Here is a 21,741-nt window from a genome sequence, read left to right on the forward strand (position 1 = left end):
TGGAGGCTGTTAGTGAGGTGGAGGGGGTTAGTGAGAGGGAGGAGGTTAGTGAGGAGGAGGAGGAGGAGGGTGCCTGTTGCTGCATTCTCCAGTGATAGTGATGGTGTTGTGGCTCCGCAGCCACGCACCACTACCAAGACTGGCAGGAATATTAAGTTCAGCTATGCTGAAAACATGGCGTTGGTGCGTGAGCTGATGAAGCACCATCGCCAATTGTTTGGTCAGGATGCTGGCAAGGTGTCCTCCCGCAGGAAGTCTGTCCTGTGGGGGCAAGTAATAGTTGCCGTCAATAGTGAGGGTGTGGTGAGGCGGACTGAGGACACGTGTCGCAAGAGGTTCTATGACATAAAGCGGCGTGTCAAGGCCAAGATGGCCAAAGAGGCAAAATCAGCCCGCAAAACCGGAGGTGGCCCCCCCTTTCCGAGCAACCTATCGGGAGTGGGAGGAGCCTGTGCGGGCATTGATTCCTGCAGAAGTGGTGTCTGCAACTCATGTCCGGGATTCGGACCGACCCACGCAGGATGGTGAGTTGGATTTGTTAAATTTATTTTAAAATGTCCTCTAAATGTTTTTTTTTTTTTTTTTTTTTAAGGTTAAAGGATGCAAAAATTGTTGGTCAGATATTGCAGGCCTATGCACCCTTAAGGTGTGTTTGTGTTTAGAAATTGCATTTTCCATCTTGCCTTGGCTGTATTTTTTATTTAATTTTGCACAAAAACAGGTGCAATGCCTGCTGGTATGTGTATTTGCAATAATAATTTTGCGATATTGCTTGGACATCGGTGTTGTATCTAATAGCATTTTTAAATATTTTATTTATTTACTTCAAAAAAAAGGTTCCTACAAAATCAAAATTTCATTGTGGTTAAATTTGCAAGTATTCAATCTATGCAATATCTGACACATAATTCTCAAATGTAACTGATTTATTTGGTGCAACACCATGTACATTTTGATATACACCACAAATTAAGGAAGCACGAAGATCTTAAGCAGAAATTAGTTTAAATTAGAATACCTAATATATGGTTACAGTACACTAAGGCTTTGCAGTTATAATTTTTACACAAAGCATGGTAATAATGTTTGCTCCACTTTTTCTACAGTCCGACAGACCAGCCGGCCAGACAGGCCTCAGACAACTCAGGATGATGCTGGGATTGCAGGTAAGACTTCACTGTAGTCACATATTCTGCAAACACATAGAAGTACAAAATATTAATGTTTATATATTCTCATAGGTTCTGCTTCTGTAAGCCGACCTCCTGTAAGGCGCCCATCACAGGGCTCGGGGCACTTACCCAGGAGGCCAAGTAAGACACGGCGTCTTGGCACGGAATCTGCGGATCCATCTTCCCCACCCAGGCGGCGCATTTCTGCAGTGTCACCCCAGCCACCACTGGCACTATTGGCGAGTCCACAGAGTGATGAGCCCCGATCACCTCAGTTATCTGGTGAGTCAAAACAGAAACTAAACACATAGCAAATAATCTACACAGTACAGTTACTATGTTGTGAGTTGGAGTTGAGATTACATGTTTGCCATAACAAGCAATGTGATGTTACGTCTTCAATTGTTAAAGGTGCAAATGCTTAATTTTTCTATGTCTTAGTGGTTGATATCGCCAACATCATTTTTAAAATCGAACATACATTTGTTAAAATATTGGCCACACACGTGCACATAAAAATAATAAAAAAAAAAAAAAAAACACCCTCCACAACATTATAGTGTTCACACATCTCCCCTGTCCGGTATGTAGACTGCTTACTTGCTCCGCTCCTCTGGACTATCCAGGTAAGCAGTCTATATCGTGGACAGGGGAGGTGACATAACACTGTAATGCTGTGGAGGGGAGGTAGTTAGGTGAGGATTACGCAAGTCTGTCTATGTGCACGCCTGTGATGGTATATATGTTTTTGGAGAAAAAACAAATTATATGTTTAGAAAAACAACTCTAAAAACTTGAGAAATGGAGTATTATGAATGTAGTAATGTGTAGAACTAGCAAATATATTTTAAGAAAAATAAACATTGCATGTTGGCCACCCCATACAGAGCCCAGCTTGATGGCCGACGTGGACCAGCAGGGACAAGACCAACAGGCAACCTTCACACTGCAACTAACACCTGTTGACCCGAGCCAGCCAATACAGCTGCAGGATATCCCCCAAGCCTCCATGAGTCCACAACTGGCACAAGCTCCACCCCAGCCACAAATACCAGATGACTTTTGGGCCAGTTGGACAAGCCAACAGGCACAAAGCAATGCCAGCCTGACCGCACATACCCAACACCTTGCCAGTCTGCCCCATCATCTACCGCGCATTAGTCGCAACTCGGGCAGACTGATTGTCCAAGTAGGCCGAATCGCAACATCGATGGAGCAAATACGGGCAGACAACAACCAAATGCTGGCTCATTTAACGCGCATCATTGATGAGCAACAGTGCCATCAGCAGGCACTCGTACAACTCATTCAGCACAACCAGGTTGTGAATGAGTCTTTATCCCGGATTGTAGCCAGCCACACTGCAACCAACACACAACTGAATGCTAGCATATATAATTTGAGCAACAACATAACATTGATGGCAGCTCAACAAGTGACCTCCAGCTCTGGAACCACGACCCCTATCCAAACGCCAGTAACCTCCCCTGTTCGGCGTTCCTCCCGAGCACGTGCCAGTGAGCCAGCACAAAGCACAGCACCCAGCACACACAAGCGGAAAAAATAAGACTTTTGACAAATTTGATTTACGCAATAAAAATTTCGATTTGACAAACACACAACTTCCTGTGTCCGTCTCAAACATTGTAGAAGCTGCTATGTATGTATGTATGTTTTTCATGGGTAATGACTGAAAATGTATTTATAACATAAACTAAGTACAATGTACACACCACTATAAACAACAAACAGTAAGTAACAAAACACACAATTGAAAGTATTGCAAAGTGTTTAGTCAAGGATAATTACATCCGACAAAAACTTACCAGAAAAATACCGCTGGATCACTTCTTGCCGTACCTGCCTCCCTACATATGTACTCACACTGTCACCAGATGGTTCTAACTCCTCTGCTTGCTGACTGCTTTCTCCCTCATGATGTGCCAGATGTTGACTTAAACACAGATTATGGAGAAAACAGCAGCAGAACACAATTCTAGTCACCTTTGAGGGACTATACAACAAAAGGCCTGCAGATTTATCCAGACACCGAAACCGTGACTTCAGCACACCAAAACATCTTTCTATCACATTCCGCGTAGCCTTATGTGCATGATTGTAACTGTGTTCAGCAGGAGAATCAGGTTGGGACAATGGAGTAAGGAGCCAAGAGTAGCAGCCGTAACCCCCATCACCTGAAAAACAGATATAGTCAACATTAGTACATGTGTTAGATTATTCATTCCCCTAGTCAAAACTAGAGTTTGTGGTTAAAAGACATACACACAAAACATTTTATACATACCCAACAGCCAGCCATCAGGCATTTGTCCGGCCTCAAATTTATCGAAGAGCGATGACTGACTGAGGATGAAGGAGTCATGGCAGCCACCAGGGTAACCTGCAACAACACTCATAATTTTAAAGTTTGCATCACAGACCACCTGGACATTAGTTGATTGGGCCAGATGTCTATTCGTATATATGTATTGGCGGCCCCTAGGTGATCTCAGCTGAACGTGTGTGCAATCTATGGCCCCCAGCACATTGGGCATGCCAGCAAGCTCATAGAAAGCTACCCTGACAGCACGCCACTCCGACTCCTCGGTAGGGAAGCAGATTGAGGCATTAATATGTGGATCCAAGACATCCAAAACCTGAGTGGACATTAAACAAGCTAAGGTGAGTGTCATGTTAGGTATTCTATACAATACTGTGTTGTTTGTACTTCCAGAAGCAACACTTAGACATAACCGCCTATGTATTTTTAGACTCACCTGATTCAAATATCTTGAAAAGGTGGGCTGTGAGATACCAATCACGTCGCCTGCCACAGCCTGGAAGCTCCCAGTAGCCATAAAGTGTAACACAGCCAGGAGTTTGTGTAGGCCTGAGACAGAGCGAGAGCGTGCTGTCTCAGGGTCTATGCCCAGTTTGACAAGGTCATACAGGTGGAAAATGTTGGTTCTATTTAGGCGGAACATCTGTATGACCCTATCATCGGACAATGCGTTTAAGTTTAAACGACCTCTAAAAAAACGAGGCTGGCGCAGCCTCCGCGGCACCTGGACAACCTGCTGACCATGTTCACTTACCTGGGCCTGATTCCTGGAAGCCTCATGGAGCAGTCTAAGGTATCCCACAACAAACATAAATTCATTGGCACACACCACAGCCGCCATTTCAGAGTGAGAGAAATTCAAAATGTGCCTGGAACACTTTTATAGGGCCAAACATTCAGGTGTGAGTAATGGATAATTGAGTACACATGTAAACACGCTTTTCAAAAGCTGGCGCGTTTTCTTTTAGGAATTTTTTACGAATTGTATTTTTTCGCGGCCGCAAATGCATTTTCACGGCAGAAATTACAATTACGAATGGTTAGTAAATGACCGAGATTCATATCTAAACAGGCGTATTTTGACCGATGGTGTATTCATTCATGATTTTTACCTTGAACTTCCAAAATATTACGAATGACCACATCACTGCCGTGATTTGAGTTTAGTAAATTACCGAGATGACACTTTGATGAAAAAACGCCATCTCGGTCAAAATCGGGAGCTTAGTAAATTTCCCCCTAAGACTACATCCACAGAAGATATGTGGTTACTTGAACTTAGTTCTCAAAGATGTTTGAAACAACCTCCCTGTCAAGTTCCTTCAAAAACTGTGCAAGTGTACCTAGAAAAACTCCTGGGGTGTCTCACCTGTTGCAAATCTTTGTATAATCTGCAAAAAGGCATACTTTCCCTTCAATACCATTTGCAATGTCACCAACAAAGATATTAAAGAGAACTGGTCCAAGTACAGATCCCTGGTGTACTCCACTGGTAACATTTCCCTCCATAGATTGCAATCCATTTACTACAACTGTCTGTTTCCTATCCTGCAACCAGGTTCTTAGCTATTTAACTGTTTTATAATCCACCCCCACGCTTTCAAGTTTATTTAGCAGTCTGCGATGTGGGACAGTGTCAAATGCCTTACTAAAGTATAGATATATGCTACATCTACCGCTCCCACTTGATCTATTATTTTCCTCACAGAGTCAAAAAAGTCAATAAGATTTGTTTGGCATGATCTCCAACCAGTAAATCCGTGCTGTTTTGGATCCTGCAAATTGTTTGATTTAAGATATTCCACAACTCTTTCTTTTAATAGTTTTTCCATCACTTTCACTACTACTGATGTAAGGCTTACTGGTCTGTAGTTACTTGCTTCTTCCTTGCTTCCACTTTTGTACAGTGGAACTAGATTTGGTCTTTTCCAGTCCACTGGAATGGCACCTGTATTTAGTGACTGGTTAAATAATTCTGTTAATGGTGCCACCAGCTCATCTTTTAGCTCTTTTAGTATCCCTGGGTGTATCCCATCTGGCCCCATTGATTTATCCACTTTTAGTTTTGAAAGTTCTGTTAGGACTTTCTCTTCTGTAAATGTAGTTTCATCTACCATATTTTTATAAATGACCTTGCAACTTAACTGTGGCCCTTCCCTTCTCCTTCTGTAGTATATACTGAGCAAAAATAATTATTTAGGTGATCTGCTATTACCTTGTCTCCCTCCACAAAATTCTCACTCTCTGTCTTAAATATTATTATTCCTCCATTTGATTTTCTCCTTTCATTTATATACTTAAAAAAAGTTTTTCCCCTTTATCTACTGTCTGGGCCATTTTCTCCTCAGCTTCTGCCTTTGCACATCTGATAACTTTCTTAGCATCCTTCCGTCTGTCAAGACATATCTCTTTGTCGTTATTATTTTAAGTCTGTTTGTATTTCCTAAAAGACATCTTTTTTGCTTTCACACTAGTTGGTACTTCTTTTGTGAACCACACTGACTTCCTTTTCCTGGTGCTTTTCCTAACCCTTTTGATACAAAGGTCTGTTGCCATTAGTATTGCACTTTTCAGTTTTTCCCACCTCTCCTGCACTCCTTCAAAGTTTCTCCAGTTCGCCAATGAATCACTTAAAATCTCCCCATTTTTGCAAAGTCAGCATTTCTAAAATCAAACACCTTTGTTTTTGTGTGACAGGAGTTGGATCCTGTCTTTATACTAAACCAGTGATGGCTAACCTTGACACTCCAGCTGTTGTTGAACTACACATCCCAGCATGCCCTGCTACAGTTTTGCTATTTGGCCTTGCTAAAACTGATGCAGGGCATGCTAGGATGTGTAGTTCAACAACAGCTGGAGTGTCAAGGTTAGCCATCACTGTACTAAACCATACTGCTTGATGATCACTGGATCACAGGTGCTCAAACACATATATGTTTGATATCATGTCACCATTGGTAAGAATTAAATCTAATATTGAGTCTTTGCGAGTGGGCTCCCTCACCAATTGCTTGAGAGATGCTCCCTGTAAGGAATTTAGAAATTTGCCACTTGTAGCTGAACTTGCAAAAGACCCCTTCCAATTTACATCAGGTAGATTAAAGTCTCCCATGATTATCACTTCTCCCTTTAAAGCCATTTTAGTGAGGTCCAACAATAGGTTCCTGCCCCTGGCCTGGTGGTCTATAGATAACCCCAATGCAAATAATGTCCTTCTCCCTCCCTGGTTTCTATGGTGACCAAGAGTGCCTCAGTTTTGTCTTCAATATTTTGTACTAAAGTAGCATTTATGCTTTTTTTTCACATACATTTCTACCCCTCCTCCTATTCTTCCCATTCTATCCTATCTAAATAAATTGTATCCTGATATAACTATGTCCCAGTCATGATTCTCTGTGTCCCTATAATCGGAAACGGGTGGAAACGGAGCGTTGCGGGGGCGTGCCAGCTCGCCCCCGCAATGCTCCATTTCCACCCAGAAAATGGAGCGTTGCCGCCCCCCTCCCCACGATCACCTCTGTCTGATTGACAGGAAGAGGCGATCGTACTTTCTGCGCCCCCCCCTGCAGAAAATGCGGGCGCATACGCAGTAGGGCCTGCTGCGCATTCGCTCGCGACACCTCAGCAAAAATTCCGTACGAATCGCTACTTGTGATTCATACTGAATTTGCCCCTAAATTCAAATTGAAGGTGAAAGTCCAGCACATACTAATTTTCCAAGATTTAGCTGTCTTGGTATCACAGAAGCGCAGAGCCTTCTCAGAGGTATGCAAACTTCTCATAGAAATATTATGTTTGCGCTACTATTTCCTGCTAAATTGAGGGTTATAGAAAATGGCCGAACAAATATATTTACAGAATCTCAACAAGCTAAATCTTACTTTACCCGAAGTAACCCACCATCCCCAGCTCGATCAAATGCCAGCTCTAGGGACTAATGTTATACAATGTGAGACTTTTGTGACAGTGTGAAACTCATTCTGCGACTTTATCCTCAATATACTATCTTTCTGGTTGGAGTGGGGGCCAGCCGGAAGGCCGCCTCTTTGCCCCTTCCTTGAACTCCTCATCAGACTGGAGTGGGAACACAGTGTCACAGATATGTTTCATAACATTCAGAGTGGAACTGAACCTCAAACTATAGAGAGATATTATTTCGCACTGAGACCCTTTTCTCTTTCTTTTGTATTTTCTTAATTCATTGTAATAGCTTATTACAATTAATTATGTAATAATATTATCTGAGACTAATGTACAATGTTTACATTTCTAGTTTTTGTTAGCTGGTTGTATGGACGGAACATCCCCTCTCATGGGGAAAGGTGATCCTCAAACATACAAAGTGGAGAGTTTGAATACCCCCCACTTGTTTTTTCTTGTTGAAATTGTTATACTGTTGTTTCCCTTTATTGGTACAACTGTTCGATGCTGCTGTGCTTCTTATAGGTTACTCTTGAAGATCTGGGTTACGTGGGGGGATTGGGGCCTGAGTAGATCCCAAACTGAGTTCCTTTCAAGTGACATTCTCCCTTGTAGGAGTGTAAATTAAATAGTTGTCTCTGACACGCCCACGTGGCGTGATACTCATTTGAAATAAATAAATTGAATGGTGGATAGTAGAAATGTTGCACATCATTCCAGGGCCCCGGCTCATATACTGTATCTATTTCTCATGGAATGTGGGGGGCCTCAACACCCCCATCAAAAGAAAACAACCAGCGACCTTGCAAGAAACACACTGGAAAATAAGTGATAATTCCACCCTGCGGGCCCCATGGATAGTTTAATATTTACAAGCTTCCCACTCTTCTAAATCAAGGGTGGTGGTGGTTCTCTTTCATAGAAATTTGAGATACGAGATCTTAAATTCAATTTCAGATCGGGAGGGATGCTACATGATTATAACGAGTTTTATGGTAAGAACTTACCTTTGTTAAAACTCTTTCTGCGAGGTACACTGGGCTCCACAAGGATAGACATAGGGGTGTAGAGTAGGATCTTGATCCGAGGCACCAACATGCTGAAAAGCTTTGACTGTTCCCAGAATGCATAGCGCCGCCTCCTCTATAACCCCGCCGCCCTGCACAGGAGCTCAGTTTTTAGTTAACCAGCCCAATGCAGTAGCAGGATAAGAGACGACAACGGTTAGTAGCCACATACACCACACTCTCTGTTATGCACACCAGTGCCTGCAGGAATGTACTGGTGTTTGAACGGTTATACACACCAGTGCCTGCAGGAATGTACTGGTGTCTGAACAGAGAGGGATGCAAAACAAATGAACTCACAGACAGACTGGGAAATATGACATAACGTACACAGAAGGTGATAGGGTAACAAAACCAACACAGAGTGAACAGAGAAGCCCAGAGGCTAAGAAACTGGGTGTCTCCCTAGTATTAGAAATGCTCAGATGGAAAAAGCAAGATGTTGTGTTTTAATACGTAGAGAACCCGAAATGCTGTTGCTAAGGGCAACAGCAAAACCCTAAAGGGTTACCAACGGGTGTGGCAGTAAACTCCTTGGTCAGAGATGGAATAATAGACACAAGGAGAGTCTCCACAATCCTAATTCTCACTTGCAGGGCCCAGGTTCAGCTTACTGCCACTAAACTGACACATGGACGCCCTGCACAGTGAGAGAGGATTATGCAGGCAGGTCTGAAAGTACAGCCACAAACCTGCTGGGTTCACAGAATAGCAAAAGAACCTCAGCAGGCTAAACGACTGACTCCAGTCTTACTGCTAGGTCTGGATTGGCAGAGTGTAGTACCAAATGCCCAGGCCTATTTGCAGTAAGCAACAACAAAATACAAAGCTACACAGTACTGGCTAACTTTCAGGAACTGACTAACCAACAAAGATTCAGCAGCATCTGCTTAACCTGAGAAGAGGCCTTATAAAGCAGGTGCTGTCCACGCCCCCCTCAGACCTCACAGACTGTGAGCACAAAAACCAGCACCGGATCCCATGCCTGTAACCACTGCACAGCAAAAGACCCGAACCGGAGTATCAGCTGCGCTCAGGTTACTCCGCTAGCACTTGTCTCCCGGTTGCCATGACGACGTGGCAGCACAGGGCAGGAGACCCTAACAGTACCCCCCCTCTGACGAGGGGTCAAAGAACCCCTACCACCGGGTTTATCGGGGAACTGCGAGAAGAAAGAGCGTATCAGTCTGGGGGCATGAAGATCACAACTGCGCACCCACGACCGCTCCTCCGGGCCATACCCCTTCCAGTGCACCAAAAATGACAGCCGACCCCGAACCATCTTGGAGTCAAGAATCCTTTCAACAACAAACTCACTTTGGCCACGTATCAGAAGAGGGGAAGGTCTTCCTCTGGAAGGATTACTAATTGCCCGTTTTAAAAGGGAACAATGAAATGTTTTATTGATACCCAAAGAACGGGGCAGATCTAACTGAAATGCCACCGGATTGATAACCCTGGTGATCTTATAAGGGCCGATGAACCGGGGGCCTAACTTATGAGATGGCTGTTTCAACTTCAAATTCTTGGTAGACAACCAGACGAAGTCTCCTAATTTGAAGCTGCAGGGTCTTTTCCGCTTATCAAAAACCCTTTTGGTCACTAATGACACAGACACAAGGGCTTTCTTCACTTTCCTCCAAATACCTCTAAGGACCGAAACGACAGAGGAACCACCAGGCGTGGAGTCCAGGGGGTCAAAAGAATTGGCCTTAGGATGATGCCCATACACACAAAGGAAGGGAGAGATCCCTGTAGCAGAGGGAGCCGCGTTGTTATAGGCAAACTCCTCCATTGACAGATGAGCAACCCAGTCAGTCTGACACTTGGAGACATAACACCTGAGGAACTGCTCCAAGGTCTGGTTCACCCTTTCAGTCTGCCCATTAGACTGCGGATGGTAGCCTGACGACAAGCTGACAGAAATCTGGAGATCGGAACAAAATGCCCTCCAGAATTTGGCCACAAACTGGGATCCGCGGTCAGAGACCACATCAAGTGGCAACCCGTGGAGGCGCACAACATGCAGCATAAATAATTCAGACAGGCGTCTGGCCGATGGCAGCCCAACCAGTGGAACGAAGTGCGCCATCTTCGAAAACCTGTCAACGACAACCCAGATGGCTGTCATCCCAGAGGATTTGGGCAAGTCCACAACAAAATCTATTGAAATGTGGGTCCATGGCTTAGATGGAATAGAGAGTGGATGTAATGGGCCAACAGGAACCCCTCTAGGAGTCTTATTTCGGGCACAGATGTCACATGCCCGAACCCACTGATCCACATCCTTAGCCACCGAGGGCCACCACACCGCCCTAGATAGCAACTCCCGAGTTCTGGCAATACCCGGGTGACCTGCCGACTTCTTGGCATGGAATTCCAGGAACACTCGCTGTCTTAACCTAGGAGGCACAAACAAAAGACCTACCGGAAGGTCTGGAGGAGCCTGCTCCTGTGCTCTAAGGACTAATGACAAGAGGTCCTGGGTAATGCCCACTTTAATACATGATGGGGACACAATGGGCAACGGCTCCTCGGTGGTCTCCTGGATTGGAGCAAAACTCCGCGAGAGCGCATCAGCCTTGATGTTTTTTGACCCAGGGCGATATGTTATCAAAAAATTAAAGCGAGCAAAAAACAAAGCCCATCGTGCCTGCCTGGCATTGAGACGCTTCGCTGACTCTAAATATGCCAAATTCTTATGGTCGGTGAGAATTGAGACCACAAACTTAGATCCCTCAAGCCAGTGTCTCCACTCCTCGAGTGCATCCTTAATAGCCAACAATTCCCGGTTACCCACGTCATAATTCATCTCGGCAGGCGAAAATTTACGGGAAAAGTAAGCACAGGGATGAAGGCGATTATCAGACACTCCCATCTGAGAGAGCACTGCCCCAATACCCATCTCAGAGGCATCCACCTCCACCACAAAAGGACGCTCTGGATCTGGGTGTCGCAGCACCTTGGCCGAGACAAATGCCCTTTTGAGACGGGCAAAAGCCGCTTTGGCCTCACGAGACCAGTGAGCAACATCCGCCCCTTTCTTAGTGAGTGCCACCAAGGGCGCCACTATAGACGAAAATCCAGCGATAAATCGTCTATAAAAATCTGCAAAGCCCAGGAAACGCTGAAGCGCCTTCAAACTAGTGGGCTGCACCCAATCCAGGACTGCCTGTACCTTGGAACCCTCCATTTGGAAACCTGCTGGGGAGATAATATATCCTAGAAATGCGATTTGCTGAACTTCAAATTCGCACTTCTCCAGCTTCGCCCCAAGCCGGTGGTCTCTGAGTTTCTGGAGGACTAAGCGTACATGCTTCCGATGTTCCTCCAGGGAATGGGAGAAGATTAGGATGTCATCTAAGTATACAAGTAAGAATCTATCCAAATATTCCCTGAGCACATCGTTCATGAAATCCTGGAAGACTGCCGGGGCATTACAGAGCCCAAAAGGCATCACCAAATATTCATAATGCCCTGAGTGGGTATTAAAGGCAGTCTTCCATTCATCCCCCTCTCTTATTCGGATTAGATTGTACGCACCGCGTAGGTCAATCTTAGAAAAAATGGTGGCAGTACGAAGCTGGTCAAACAAGACCGAAATGAGAGGCAGTGGGTATGAGTTTTTAATCGTGATACGGTTCAATTCCCTGAAGTCGATGCAGGGTCGCAATGAACCGTCCTTTTTACCCACGAAGAAGAACCCCGACCCAACTGGAGACTGTGAAGGTCTGATAAATCCTTTAGCCAAGTTCTCCTGAATGTACTCTGCCATAGCCTGAGTCTCAGGACGTGACAGGGAGTACAACCTGCTCTTGGGAAGCTTAGCATTCGGCAACAAATCAATGGCACAGTCATAGGGGCGATGGGGAGGTAGTACCTCTGCAACTTTTTTGGAGAACACGTCCGCAAAATCTGCATAACACCCTGACAATCCTGGCAAACTTAGCTGCGAGAGCCTGACTGGAAGGCTCAAGCAACTCCTGAAACAATCAGTACCCCAACTAAGAATCTCCCCAGAGACCCAGTCAAATTGAGGATTGTGGGCCCTTAACCAGGGTAACCCCAACACCAATGGGGCAAAAGTACAGACAGTCACATAAAAGGACAATTTTTCAGAGTGTGTGGCTCCAATAAACAAAGAAATCTGGCTAGTGCAAGAGGTAATTTTACCCTGGGATAATGGTTCCCCGTTTAACCCACAAATCTCAATTTCCGACGCCAAGGGTACTAAGGAAACAGAGTGTTTCAGGGCGAATTGGCGGTCCATAAAAACCCCGTCGGCCCCACTGTCCACAAAGGCCTCAGTCTTGACAGTTTGACCGAGGATCTTCAAGGTCACCGGAATGATAAAAGTCTTCTTGGGAAATTCTGACTTCTGGCCTGACAGGATATTTCCCATCACCCTCAGGCCCTGAAGTTTTCCGGCTTTTCTGGGCATGATACTACCACATGACCCTTATTCCCACAGTACAAACACAACCCCTGCTGTCTCCTCCGCGTCTTCTCACGCGAGGAGAGGCGGGTAGCCCCAATCTGCATAGGCTCCCCGGAAAATTCCTCAGAGTCCGAGGTTCCCTTGGGAAAGAAGGAAACCTCGGTCTCCCTTTCAAGCCTACGCTCTCTTAGCCGTCTATCCACCCGGATGGATAACTGCATGAGCTGATCCAAGCTATCAGGCAAGGGATATTGTACCAGTTGGTCTTTTATCTGGTTAGAAAGACCTCTTCGGTACTGGTGTCTCAGGGCTGGGTCATTCCACTGGGTATCATGGGCCAACCTCCGAAACTCCGTACAGTAAACCTCAACTGGCCTTCGCCCTTGCTTAAGGATCGAAATCTGAGCCTCGGCTGAGGCCGTCTTGTCAGGGTCATCATACAACATGCCCAGTGCCGTAAAAAAAGCATCAACACTTTTAAGCGACGGACAGTCAGGCTGCAACCCATATGCCTAGACCTGTGGGTCTCCTTGTAGCAAGGAAATCACTATGCCCACCCGCTGAATCTCTGACCCAGAAGACTGAGGCCTAAGCTGGAAATATAACTTGCAGCTCTCCTTGAAACAAAAGAACTGCGAGCGCTCTCCAGAAAAACGATCCGGAAGATTTACTTTCGGCTCCTTAACCCCTGAAGGTGCTGCTGCTGCTGCGGGAGCTCCACCAGCGGCCTGGGAGGTGTGCATTTTAATGGACAAATCATTAAATTGACGAGTCAGGACCTGCACCTGATCGACCACCTGTTGCAACGTATTTTGAGGGGTATGCTCCATATTCCCACAAAATTTCAACAGGAGTATTGGGCTGCTGAATATGTTATGCACACCAGTGCCTGCAGGAATGTACTGGTGTTTGAACTGTTATACACACCAGTGCCTCCAGGAATGTACTGGTGTCTGAACAGAGAGGGATGCAAAACAAATGAACTCACAGACAGACTGGGAAATATGACATAACGTACACAGAAGGTGATAGGGTAACAAAACCAACACAGAGTGAACAGAGAAGCCCAGAGGCTAAGAAACTGGGTGTCTCCCTAGTATTAGAAATGCTCAGATGGAAAAAGCAAGATGTTGTGTTTTAATACGTAGAGAACCCGAAATGCTGTTGCTAAGGGCAACAGCAAAACCCTAAAGGGTTACCAACGGGTGTGGCAGTAAACTCCTTGGTCAGAGATGGAATAATAGACACAAGGAGAGTCTCCACAATCCTAATTCTCACTTGCAGGGCCCAGGTTCAGCTTACTGCCACTAAACTGACACATGGACGCCCTGCACAGTGAGAGAGGATTATGCAGGCAGGTCTGAAAGTACAGCCACAAACCTGCTGGGTTCACAGAATAGCAAAAGAACCTCAGCAGGCTAAACGACTGACTCCAGTCTTACTGCTAGGTCTGGATTGGCAGAGTGTAGTACCAAATGCCCAGGCCTATTTGCAGTAAGCAACAACAAAATACAAAGCTACACAGTACTGGCTAACTTTCAGGAACTGACTAACCAACAAAGATTCAGCATCTGCTTAACCTGAGAAGAGGCCTTATAAAGCAGGTGCTGTCCACGCCCCCCTCAGACCTCACAGACTGTGAGCACAAAAACCAGCACCGGATCCCATGCCTGTAACCACTGCACAGCAAAAGACCCGAACCGGAGTATCAGCTGCGCTCAGGTTACTCCGCTAGCACTTGTCTCCCGGTTGCCATGACGACGTGGCAGCACAGGGCAGGAGACCCTAACACTCTCACGACAGGAGAAGTGTCAGCGGCTAATGCCATACCAACCCAAAGAAGCGAAGTGCGTCAGGGTGGGCGCCTTGTGGAGCCCAGTGTACCTCGCAGAAAGAGTTTTAACAAAGGTAAGTTCTTACCATAAAACTCGTTTTCTGATGCGGGATACACTGGGCTCCACAAGGATAGACATAGGGGATGTCCTAAAGCAGTTCCTTATGGGAGGGGACGCACTGTAGCGGGCACAAGAACCTGGCGTCCAAAGGAAGCATCATGGGAAGCGGCAGTATCGAAGGCATAGAACCTAATGAACGTGTTCAGAGAGGACCACGTAGCCGCCTTGCACAATTGTTCAAGGGTCGCACCACGGCGGGCCGCCCAAGAAGGTCCAACAGACCGAGTAGAATGGGCCGTAATGTGAGCAGGAGCCGAGAGACCAGCCCTCACATACGCATGTGCAATCACCATTCTAATCCATCTGGCCAAAGTTTGCTTATGAACAGGCCAGCCCCGTTTGTGAAATCCAAACAGCACAAAGAGAGAATCAGATTTCCTAATAGAAGCAGTTCTCTTCACATAGATACGGAGAGCCCGTACCACATCCAAAGACCGCTCTTTGGGAGACAGATCAGGAGAAACAAGTGCCAGAACTATAATCTCCTGGTTAAGGTGGAACGAAGAAACCACCTTAGGCAAATAACCGGAACGAGTCCTAAGAACCGCCCGGTCACGGTGAAATATCAGATATGGGGAACTACAGGACAAGGCACCCAAATCCGGCACTCTTCTAGCTGAAGTAATAGCCAGCAGAAACACCACCTTAAGGGAAAGCCACTTAAGATCAGCTGAACCAAGAGGTTCAAACGGAGACTCTTGTAACGCCTCTAAAACCACCATCAAGTCCCAAGGAGCCACAGGCGGGACATAGGGAGGTTGGATACGCAACACACCCTAGTGAAGGTATGCACATCAGGTAAGGTCGCAATCTTTCTCTGAAACCACACCGACAAGGCAGATATTTGAACCTTGAGGGAAGCCAGACGCAGGCCTAAGTCCAGGCCCTGCTGAAGAAAAGCCAACAACTTGGCTGTACTATACTTGGAAGCGTCATAATCGTTAAATGCGCACCAAACAAAGTAAGAATACCAGACCCTATAGTAAATCCGAGAAGAAGCCAGTTTCCGGGCCCGCAACATAGTTTGAATGACCTCCTCAGAAAACCCTTTAGCCCTTAAGACGGAAGCTTCAAGAGCCACGCCGTCAAAGACAGCCGGGCTAGGTCCTGGTAGACACAGGGGACCTTAACGAGGAGGTCTGGGCATTGCGGAAGTAGAATTGGACGCTCTGACGATAGGCACTGCACGTCTGAGAACCAGTGCCGTCTGGGCCACGCTGGAGCTATGAGAAGCAGAATTCCGCTTTCTTGCTTGAACTTCCGAATTACCCTGGGCAGGAGTGACACCGGAGGGAACACGTACGGCAGCCGAAACCTCCACGGCACCGCCAGTGCATCCACGAATGCTGCTTGAGGATCCCTTGTCCTTGCTCCGAAGACCGGAACCTTGTGATTGTGTCGAGACGCCATCAGATCTACGTCTGGAAGGCCCCGCTTTTCCACTAGGAGTTAAAACACTTCTGGATGGAGGCCCCACTCGCCGGCATGTACGTCCTCACGACTGAGAAAGTCCGCTTCCCAATTCAGGACTCCCGGAATGTATATTGCCGATATGGCTGGTAGATGGAGTTCCGCCCAATGTAGAATCCGTGACACTTCCTTCATTGCCAAACGGCTTTGAGTGCCGCCTTAATGATTTATGTAAGCCACTGTGGTGGCGTTGTCCGACTGTACTTGAACAGGACGGTTCTGAATTAAATGCTGGGCCAGGTTCAATGTATCGAAGACCGCCCGCAATTCCAGAATGTTGATCGAGAGGAGGGATTCCTCCTTGGTCCACCGACCCTGAAGGGAGTGTCGCTCCAGCAACGCACCCCAATCTCTTAGACTGGCATCTGTCGTCAACAGGATCCAATCGGATATCCAGAAGTCCCTTCTGGATATCCGATTGGATCCTGTTGATCCCCTGCACAATTGTCGGTCCTGGAGCCACCAGTGCAGCGACACACGGACCTCCGAGGTCAATGAGATCATGTGAGACCTGATCCGGTGAGGCAGGCCGTCTCACTTGGCTAGAAACAGCTTCTGGAGGAGGCGAGAATGGAATTGAGCATACTCCACCATGTCGAAGGCTGACACCATGAGGCCCAGAACCTGCATCGCCGAATGTATCGACACTTGCGGACGAGAAAGGAAGCAACGAATCCTGTCCGGAAGCTTCAGGACTTTCTCCTGAGAAAAGAACAACCTCTGGTTGTGAGTGTCCAATAGCGCTCCCAGGTGCACCATGCTCTGAGCAGGGACCAGGGAGGATTTCTTCCAGTTGATGAGCCACCCGTGGGCTTGTTGAAACCGGACAATCATATCCAGATGATGTAGGAGAAGTTCTGGGGAATTTGCCAGGATTAACAAGTCGTCCAGATACGGCAGTATCCTGACCCCTTGACGGCGGAGTACCACCGTCATCACCACCATAACTTTGGTGAAGACTCGCGGAGCCATAGTTAAACCAAAAGGTAACGCCCGAAACTGGTAATGGAGGTTGCCGATCGCAAACCTCAGGAATTGCTGATGTGATGCTGCTATAGGAATATGCAGGTAAGCATCCTGTATGTCCAGGGAGACCATGTAGTCCCCAGGTTCCAAAGCCAGAACTATAGAGCGAAGGGTTTCCATACAGAACTTGGAAACCTTCACAAACCTGTTCAAAGCCTTGAGGTTGAGAATGGGCCTGGAGGACCCATTCGGTTTCGGGACCAGAAACAGCGGAGAATAGTACCCCCGGCCCCACTGCGCAAGAGGCACCTGTACTACGACTCCTGTATCCAGAAGGGTCTGTACCACCGAATGTAGAGTGTTTGCCTTTGTCTGATCCAGCAAAATCTATGAGGGGGTCGGTTTTTGAAGGCTATGGCGTAACCTCGAGTGACGACTTCCCATACCCAGGCATCTAAAGTGGTCTTCAACCATTCCTGGGTATACCCTAGAAGCCGGCCCCCCACCCTGGGATCCCCCAGGGGGAGGCCCGCCCCATCATGCGGCAGGCTTATCAGTCTTGGAAGCTGGCTGACGGGCAGCCCAGGCTCTTTTGGGCTTCGGCTTACCAGGCTTGGAAGTGCGGGCCTGCTTGTTGTACGCCTGACCTTTTGCTTTACCTGAAGTACGAAAGGGGCGAAAGGAAGTACCTTTAGCCTTCGACACAGAAGGAGCGGTACTTGGCAGACAGGCAATTTTGGCAGTAGCCAAGTCAGCCACAATCTTATTTAAGTCCTCCCCAAATAGAATATCTCCCTTGAAAGGGAGTACCTCCAGGGTTTTTCTAGAGTCCAGATCCACAGACCAGGATCTCAGCCACAAAATCCGGCGAGCCAGGACTGATGTAGTAGAGGCCTTGGCTGCTAGGACACCGGCATCAGAAGCCACCTCTTTAATATAGCGAGAAGCTGTGACCATATATGACAAGCATTATCTAGCATGGTCAGAAGAGATTTCAGCTTCTAACTCCAAGGCCCATGCTTCAATAGTCTCTGCAGCCCATGTTGCTGCAATAGTGGGCCTTTGTGCAGCACCCGTGAGGGTGTAAATCGCTTTCAGACAACCCTCCACACATTTATCCGTAGGCTCTTTTAGAGACGTGACGGTAGTGACAGGTAGAGCTGAGGAAACCACCATCCTAGCCACATGTGAGTCTACTGGAGGAGGCGTTTCCCAATTTTTAGACAGCTCTGACGCGAGGGGATAGCGAGCCAGCATCTTCTTTTGAGGCACAAACTTCTTACCTGGGTTTTCCCAGGGTTCCTGACGTATATCCACTAGGTGGTCAGAGTGAGGTAAAACTTGTTTAACCACCTTCTGACGCTTGAACCTATCTGGTTTCTTAGGAGGAACGGATGGCTCGGGATCATCCGTAATCTGCAGAAACAACTTAATAGCCTCCAAAAGATCCGGAACATCCACATGTGAACTACCCTCCCCATCAGCAGTATCTGTGTCAGAATCTGTGGGGTCAGTATAAGTGCCATCTTCATCAGACGAGGTGTCAGTGACAGCAGTGGATTGTGAGGAGATAAGAGCTCGCTTACAGGACCCCTTGGGCTTGGGCGAGCGAGGGTCAGACCTTTTAGTAGGCAGAGACTGGTTCAACTTCTTCAATTGAGCAGATAAATTGTCCGCCCACGGCGGGTTAGCTGCAGGGACCACATACGGTTGCACCGGCACAGGAGGTCCCATAGGAGGTGTTAATTTATTAACTAGCGTATGCAGAAGCGTGGAAAAAGCAGCCCACGGAGGGTCATTATGGACCTCCGTTGCCACAGTATACACACTACTACAGCCCTTGAAGTCTTCACTTTTCTTCTTAAAATTCTCTTCTCAGGGCTGCCCAGAGCAGCCCTTCTGTTATGTGCCTGCTATCTGCGGCACCAACTACAAAACTGAGCTCCTGTGCAGGGAGGCGGGATTACAGAGGAGGCGGCGCTATGCATTCTGGGAACAGTCAAAGCTTTTCAGCCTGTTGGTGCCTCGGATCAACCTGAGAGGCCTTATACTCATTTGCCTAGAATACATGGCTTAATGTCGAGAATTAACTATCTCTTAATTTCTAATTCCCTATTAAATCAGGTTATAAAGGCTGTGTTGGGTAATATAGCCATCTCAGGCCATGTCACGGTAGGATTGGATCTACATGGCGGCTGTCAAACGATGGCTTACCACTTTTGGTGTTTCCCAGATGTTTTATCCAACTCTGAGGATTTTAAGAAATTCCTGCTACAATCTTGGACTAACTTTGTTGATGACAACATTGATCACTGGGATAACCCAGTATTGTTCTGGGAGACGTCAAAGTTGGTTATGAGGGGACACCTGATTAGTTACATAGCCCACCTAAGAAGAGACAACGCGGTGAAATATCGTAATCTTAGGCAGGCAATGTCTCATAGTTTTAATGCTTATAAACAAACCCCCTCAGAAGAAACGCTTGACATCTATTTGAGAGATAAGAAGCTTTTTGATTCCTTTTTAACTGCACAGGCCCAACAACGCCTGGATTATACCAGACACAAATATTACAAGTGGGGCAAAAAAAAAAACCGTTAAGTTGTTGGCTACAATGTCTATGCCGTGGAAACAATCACTGCATTTATTACTGCATTATACGATGAGTCCTAGAACAAAAGTTACACTGAAACGGAGGAAATATTAACGTGCTTTAATGCATTTTACTCTAACCTTTATAGTCCTATTCCCTTGCAGGAACCTTTACAATCGGATATAATGCTGACAGCCAACTTACCGAAATTGACACCTGAACAAAGGAAAATAGGATTTTAATTACCTACCGGCAAATCATTTTCTCGTAGTTCGTAGAGGATGCTGGGGTCCACATTAGTACCATGGGTTATAGACGGGTCCCTTGGTAGCCATGGGCACTTTAAGAGTTTAATAGTGTGGGCTGGCTCCTCCCTCTATGCCTCTTATACCAGACTCAGTCTAGAAATTGTGCCCAAGGAGACGGACATACTTCGAGAGAAGGAAATACACAGATAGTGGTGAGATTCATACCAGCTCACACATAACAACAGAAAGCCAAGCTAACCAGCTTGAAACAATTCAGCAACGGCTGAACAAAAGTACTTAACCAAGCAACAACGCAGTACTTATCTAAGGGGGTCATTCCGAGTTGATCGCTAGCTGCTTTCGTTCGCAGCGCACCGATCAGGCAAAAAAACGTCACTTCTTGCCATGCGTATGGGGCGCAATGCGAACGCGCAACGTACTTTCACAAAAGCCGATGCAGTTTCACACAAGGTCTAGCGACGCTTTTTAGTTGCACTGCTGGCCGCAGAGTGATTGACAGGAAGTGGGTGTTTCTGGGAGGTAACTGACCGTTTTCGGGGAGTGTGTGGAAAAACGCAGGCGTGTCCGATACAAACGCAGGCGTGCCTGGGGTAACGCAGACGTGGCTGGCCGAACGCAGAGCGTGTTCGTGACGTCAAAACAGGAGCTAAATAGTCTGCAATGATCGCAAGCTAGGAGTAGGTCTGGAGCTACTCTGAAGCTGCACAAAATTATTTTGTAGCCGCTCTGCGATCCTTTCGTTCGCACTTCTGCTAAGCTAAGATACACTCCCAGTGGTAGGCGGCAAGCGTTTGCACGGATGCTAAAAGCAGCCAGCGAGCGAACAACTCGGAATTAGGGCCTAAGTAAGAAATTAAGGAAAATGAAGCAGGGTGGCCAAAAAGTAGATCGCGGAGCACCCGCCAGTAGATCGCGACCAACTTTACTAAACTTAACCTGCTCCCAGTAATGCGGCACGCCGGTGATGTCATGATGTCACCCGCAAGCTGTGAGGAGCCCACTGTCGTTGCTTCTCTTCCTTCGACTGCCTGTCATGACATGCTGTCATAGGGAGCAGTTGTTCCGCCTGGCTTCCTGCTCGGTAGGTTGTGTTTGGCGGAGTTATTGAAGTGTTATATAAGGTAGAAGGAGGGAGGAGGAGCGGGGTCTGAGACAATTAAATTAATTAATTAAATTAGTCCCTCGGTGCAGTGAACCTGTTGCCAGCAGGATTCACTGAAAATAAAAAACCTATACTTAAAACTTTTTCACTAAGCAGCTCAGGAGAGCCACCTAGTGTGCACCCTTCTCGTTCGGGCACAAAAATCTAACTGAGGCTTGGAGAAGGGTCATAGGGGGAGGAGCCAGTGCACACCAGGTAGTCCTAGAGCTTTTACTTTTGTGCCCAGTCTCCTGCGGAGCCGCTATTCCCCATGGTCCTTTCGGAGTTCCCAGCATCCACTAGGACGTCAGAGAAATATATATATATTTTTTTGTGAGAGACAATTATTTTTTACTAGTATGGGACAATTTTACTACTGGGTAGGGGCACTTAATTTTTACTACTGTG

At 46.7% G+C, this 21,741-nt stretch overlaps 1 protein-coding gene and 1 long non-coding RNA gene across 5 annotated transcripts in view; one reads left to right on the plus strand and one right to left on the minus strand.

Moving 5' to 3' along the window:
• TNRC18 (trinucleotide repeat containing 18) overlaps positions 1 to 21,741 on the minus strand; it is a 1,076,633-nt gene that overhangs the window by 619,901 nt on the left and 434,991 nt on the right. The gene's annotated exons all lie outside the window — the stretch shown is intronic.
• LOC134943563 (uncharacterized) lies at positions 1,006 to 2,427 on the plus strand. Its single transcript, XR_010181611.1, has 3 exons — positions 1,006 to 1,166; positions 1,242 to 1,454; positions 2,060 to 2,427. It is a non-coding gene; the product is annotated as an uncharacterized LOC134943563 (long non-coding RNA).

This window comes from Pseudophryne corroboree, chromosome 7, assembly GCF_028390025.1.
Source record: "Pseudophryne corroboree isolate aPseCor3 chromosome 7, aPseCor3.hap2, whole genome shotgun sequence".
Taxonomy (NCBI): Eukaryota; Metazoa; Chordata; class Amphibia; order Anura; family Myobatrachidae; genus Pseudophryne; species Pseudophryne corroboree.